The sequence below is a fragment of the Bison bison genome, unplaced genomic scaffold (genome assembly GCF_000754665.1).
Source record: "Bison bison bison isolate TAMUID 2011002044 unplaced genomic scaffold, Bison_UMD1.0 scf7180017864374, whole genome shotgun sequence".
NCBI classification, from domain to species: Eukaryota; Metazoa; Chordata; class Mammalia; order Artiodactyla; family Bovidae; genus Bison; species Bison bison.
The window spans coordinates 5,372,597-5,379,088 of record NW_011494946.1 but is presented as its reverse complement, the minus strand read 5'-3'; positions in this window follow the sequence as shown (position 1 = coordinate 5,379,088).

Sequence of the window (6,492 nt, the reverse complement as noted above, 5' to 3'; positions counted from 1 at the left end):
AAAAAAAAAAAAAAAAAAAAAAAAAAAGGAAAGAGTAAATCAGTAACCATAAATATCTGTGTGGTTAACCTCCAAACAGCTGCAGTACCACATAAAGGCACAAGGGGGCAGTGTGGTCTTATACATTCACAAATCCATCGTGGCTGGTAATGCTTTGAGATTAACAGGATAAATTGTCCTACAAACCCTTCTTGTTTGGTTTTTGGTTTTTCGTTCTTAACGAATTTGTTTGTTTGGTGAGATGGCAATGTACTGCTGTGTCCACATAAGCCCTTGCTCAATTTTCATTACCAACCAGACTTCAAATTCAGGATCATCTGAGTGTATATGCGTGTAATTAGGATGTGTATAATATTAAGATGATCTAAAACTAGGAGATATGAGGGCACGTATATATAGTTAGGATATATCTTAAAATTAGAATAAAGAAAAAATTAGAAGACAGAATTAGGCTATCTGTATACTTCTGTATATATGAAATATATATATACATACATATTCTAATTTTGTCTTTCTTCTAATTGTGTGTAATAGATGTATGTTTTCTAATTTTAGGTATACATTTGATTAGAATATATAATTAAGATATAAAATATATTACATATAATATGTAAATTACATATATACTCAACTAATATATAATTAATTTATAGTTAGGTTATATAAAAAATTAAGATATGGGTATATAATTAGAATATATTTAAGATATATAATTATACAGATATAACTGAGCTATATATACATTTGGGGATATAAAAATTATTAGAATATGTATGTATAATCAGATTGAACGATAGGAGATTGAAGATCTCAGCAGATATTCAACTGTTTTTGACCTACAAAAATGGCAATTTTATATGCTCAAGCTTAATATTTCAAATGGACCAAAGTAATCACATTTGTTGGAAAATTAAGCTCATTTTGTACAATTTTCCCCTGGAATCTTTTGTTCTCTTTTCTACTTCCAGTGTCCTCAATCTGTCAGTGATTTGAAAAACTGGTCCCTGATCATACTCGTGTGCAACTGTAGCCAGGAAACAGGAGCCAGCAAAAAGAGATGGTTTTGCTCTTTCTCTGTGGGAGGTCACAGGATACTATTTGTAGGAAAGGACATTACTTCTTTTTTCCAATATAGGTAGATCTCATTTCATTACACTTCACAGATAGTGGATTTTTTTTTTTTTAACAATTGAAGGTTTGTGACAACCCTGCATTGAGCGAGTCCATCAGCACCATTTCTCCAACAGCATCTGCTCACTCGGTGTCTCTGTCACATTCTGGTAATTCTCCCAATATTATGAACTTTCTCATTATATCTGTCATAGTGACTGATCTGTGATCAGTGATCTTTGATGTTACTATTATAATTTCAGGGGTGCCAAGAACTGTGCCCATATAAGGTGGTGAAAGTGAAAGTGAAGTCGCTCAGTCGTGTCCGACTCTTTGCAACCCCATGGACTGTGGCCCACCAGGCTCCTCTGTCTATGGGATTTTCCGGGCAATAGTACTGGAGTGGATTGCCATTTCCTTCTCCAGGGGATCTTTCTGACCCAGGGATCAAACCCAGGTCTCCCGCATTGTAGACAGATGCTTTACTGTCTGAGCCACCAGGGGAGGTGAGCTTAACGCATAAATGTGTATGTTCTGACTGCTCTCTCCTCCTTTCCTCAGGCCTCAATAGTATTGAAATTAAGCCAGATAACAGCCCTGCAATGGCCTCTAAGTGTTCAAGTAAAAGGAAGAGTCGCACATCTTCATTTTAAATCAAATGCTAGAAATGATTCAGCTCACTGAGAAAAGCATGTCAACAGCCCAGACTGCCAAAAGCTTCCCTGGTGGCTCAGATGGTAAAGAGTCGGCCTGCAATGCAGGAGACCCGGCCCGGGTTCAATCCCTGGGTCGGGAAGTTCCCCTGGAGAAGGAAATGGCAATCTACTCCAGTATTCTTTCCTGGAAAATCTCATGGAGGGAGGAGCCTGACGGGCTTGGCGGGCTACAGTCCATGGGGTCACAAAGAGTCATACTCAACTAACACTTTCACTTTCATGGAGCCAAATAGTTAACCAAGTTGTGCATGAATACAAATGGAAAGTTCTTGAAGGAAATGAAAAGTGCTGCACCAGTGAACACACCAATGGTAAGAAAATGAAAGCCTTATTGCTGGTATGGAGAGAGTCTGAGTGGTCCGGATAGAAGAGCAAACCAGCCACCACATTCCCTTAAGCCAAAGCCTGATCCAGAGCAGGACCCCAACTCTCTTCAACTCTGGGAAGGCTGAGAGAGGCAAGGAGGCTGCAGAAGATAAGTTTGAAGTTAGCAGAGGTTGGTTCATGAGGTTTAAGGAAAGAAGCCGTCTCCATAATATAGAAGTGCAAGAAGAAACCACAAGAGCTAATGTAGAAACTGCAGCAAGTTATCTAGAAGATCCAGTGAAGACATTCACGGAGGTGGCCACACTAAACAAAACCCTGCTGCTGCTGCTCCTGCTAAGTCACTAGATAAACTCTATTCTCATTCACAGCCTCCTGCATTATATTTTCAGTTGACAAACTCAAGCACCCCTCCCTCTGGGACATGGTGCGAGGGCCCCCTGGGCTGATTTGAGTGCTGCTGCTCTGGGCCTCCCAGCCCCCAACTTACCCCTCTCTCAGCAGTTACTAAAGGCTGTGTGAACTGTCGGTTTATGCACTACAGGGTAAGCTGTTTGAGCCATTTTGTTTTAACCCCAGTTGTATGGCCAACAGAATTCTTACTATTTGTTGACTGAAGTAACACGTTACCATTACTGAGCTGGCAGCTTTAAAAAGAGCAATAGTACTACTATTACTACTACTGTTGCTGCTGCTATTACTATTACACTTTTACTACTACATTACTCTGTCTTCTACAGTAGTTCAGATGGTGATGTTTCCAAAAGCCTCTGCAAGCCTGGATTTCACAAGGATGCCTCCACCTGTGAAGTGTGTGTAGGAAGGGAGCCAGGGATTCAACAACAGCATGGGCTTCCTGAGCAGGGTTGTGATCAGTCTTCTGGAGCTCACCCCTCTCTCTGGGTCTCTCCCAGCTCTGGGGAGGGTGGGGACTCCCACTGCAGGAGGAGCACATTTTGACCAAGCACTACTGAGTGCTTAACGTTGAACAAATTCTGCCCTGGTAAATGTCACAGACACACCTGATGGAGCATGTGGAAGTAATAGAGGGAGGACATCCTGGGAGATGTTCCCTGGAGGCAGCTGTGATGAGGCTCCACCACAGCACTCTAGACAATCCATGATTGCAGAACGTAAGGTAAATGTAAAAATATCAACTCTTTCCCTATATACTAGCAAAAACAATTGGAAATTGAAACTAAAAATGCCATTTAAAATAGCATTAGAAATATGAAATGCTTAAGAGGTAAATCTGTCCAAAGATGGATATGTAAGACTTGTGCCCTATGGAACACTGCCGAGAACAGTAAGAGATGACCAGAATACACACAGAGGTTTACCATGTTCATGGATTGGAAGTCTAAAAGTTGCTAAAGACTGCAGATACTTTTAAGTTTTGAATCCCTTTTACCCAGCTTTATCTTACTCTCTCTGTCTTTGTCTCTTCAATGTGTCACTCCATGCCTGGCATCAAGCAGGTGTTCAATGTTCAGTGAATAAATCAACAAGGAATAAGGGAGTAAACGAGAGGGTACCAAGAGGGATCACAACTGCCTGGGAAAGCTAGAAAAGCCCCCTGCAAGGTGAGCTGGAGTTCCGTAAGCTGAGATGAGGGCAGGGGGGACTAGACACACTCCTCTATGAGCAGTTAAAACTGCATTCATCTGCTGTAGCTTGGGCATCAGTTTCTACAAGACAGTGGCTGCAGATATCTTGGGAACTCACTCTGAGCTCCTGTTCTGAAGGACCCTCTATCCTGTGTTAGGGAATTTCTATATCGTTGTTCAAACTCAAGATGGGAAAGGGCACATTGAGTATATTCAGTAGGGGAGTTCATTCACTCAACATTTTGAAATACTTATTCAACACTTGCACCGGACAAAAGCTTGGACTTAATTCTGGGATAAAACTGGTGAAGACAGAAACCATCCCTGCTCAGTTATAAAACTGTTGTAGCCAATGATAGGAACCATCTTTGTGCCAAGCAGAGTCAAATTCTCCACCTGTGCTCTTTACAACAGTCCAATAAGATAGTTATTAACTTCAGTAAACATGAAGGGACAGCTAAAGCACACATTTAAAATGTACAGTGTGGTCGATTTTTAACAAATGGATATAACTTTTGACATCACCCACCAGTAAGACATAAAACATTCCCCTTATATCCAAAGTTTCCCTTATCCCTTCTCAATCACTGATGTGATTTTGTCACTGGATGGGACCTCTTTGAGGGCCTGAGAGTGGGCCCTTGTCTAAGACTCAAATGAATTGTCCAAGGAGCTACAGTACTGACAAAGCAAAAGACTTTATTGAAAAGTGACGCTGGAGTGGAGAGCAACAGTGTAAGGGAGACTACGAGAACTGCTCTGCCTTGTGGTTTGCAGTCTCAAGTTTTATGGTGGGTGGGGTTAAGTGAGTTGGGATTGTCTCTGGCCAGTCATCTTGCTCATGTCCTCATTCAGTCTGATGCAGGGCCCTTCCCGATGGCATGTGCATCACTCAATCAAAATGATTTCCAGCATGAGAGAGTCTGGGAGGTTGGCAAGAGATTTAATGGACTGGTCTCTTCTCCCCTTCTTTGGAGGTGGAAATGGCAAACCACTCCGGTATTCTCGCCTGGAGAATCCATGGACAGAGGAGCCTGGCGGGCTACAGTCCAAGGGGTCACAAAGAGTCAGATGCAACTGAAGCGACTAACACACATTTCTCCCCTTCTTGGCCCCTCCTTGGTTTTCCCCAGGTTGGTTTTGGGCCCTTCTTTGGCTTTATGTTCTTTGAAGCAGCCTGAGGTAGGAGACTTAAGATGTTATTATGATGTCCAGTCAGGGCAGGCAGTGTTGGTCAACTGTTCCCTAACAACTTCTCACATTATTGGTAAGATTTGTCTTTGCCCGTGTTCCTTGTAAACAAAGTAACACAGTCTGTTCTCTCACATCTTGCTTCTTTGACGTACGGTGAATTTTGAGTTTTGTTCACATCATGGTGTCTTTCGTTTTTGTTGTTGTTATGTATTTATTTGTTTTTTGGCCACACTGCATCTTCGTTGCTTGGCAAGAATTTCCTCTAGTTGCAGTGAGCAGGGACTTCTCTTCAGTTGCAGTGCTAGGGCTTCTCATTGCGGTGGCTCTCTTGCTGTGGAGTACAGGCTTTAGATACCAACTGGGTTTCAGTAGTTGTGGCACACCAGCTTAGTTATTCCCCAGCATGTGGGGTCTTTCTCAACCAGTGTTACTGAAGAAGGAGAGGAACAGGCGGTGCTGACTCCATCTTGAAAAAGAAGGAAACTCCATCTTGCACTTTCAGTCAGCTTTGGACTATGTGCCTGGTAGCTATGGGCATAACATATACCTACGGCTGAACTGGCCTCCCGTACTGATAAACACCAGATTCCATACCAAGATTCCCCAAGGTATCCCCAAGATACCCTTCTGATTATGAATCATGGCTGTGACCTGATTGTATCTTCCTTTAACACTTTTCAGACTAGGTTTAAGGAATTTGGGGATGTGGGCTTGAGCCTAAGGTATATAAGGTTTTCACAAAAGTCAGTTGGGGTTCTTGGCTAAGAGGAGACTCTGCCTTGGGCCCCTCGGTGTAATAAACTGCACTCCACTATCTGCATTGTCCTTCTGGGTGAGTTTGTTTCCTGGAACGCGTGGCTACAACACACGCTGTGTCCCCTGCACTGGCTGGCAGATTCTTATCCACTCCACCACATGGGAAGTTCCTTCATTAGTATTGCTGAAGTCAGAGCTTAAAAAGAGAAAGAAATTAATCAAATAATCACCTAATTGTGTCATGACAACAGCATTAAGTTAACCTAAGGATAAGAACACAAGAAAACGTATTACCTTGCTTGTCTACAATTCACTCAATACCATACACTTGGGGAGGTATACAGGATTAAGACTCACATGGTTAGAAACCTTGTAAAAGTATCACATAAGAACCCTTTGTCCTTACTTCACTTCCCTCATTTAAAAAAGTCAGCTCAGAAGAGGCCGGGAATGTGACGCTATGTCCTTACTTCATTTCCCTGATTTAAAAGTCAGCTCAGATGACGGCGGGAAGCGCTGCTCATCGTCCCTGGATACTAACTAGGGACCAGGCTCCCTGAGGCGCACGCGCGCCCGCTCCCAGTCTGGCCAGCAACAGCCCTCACTCGCACAGCTCCGTCAAGAGGTCGGCGAAGCCCGGGGCCGTGCCGACGTGGCGCCGCTTGGGCCTGCCCAATCCCCGGAGCCCTGGTGGTCACGTGCACACGCGCGCCGCAGCCGGGCCCCGCCCACCACCCGCGCACTCCGCCGAACTGGGGCCTCCCTCAGTCGCCTTGGCTCCCAGA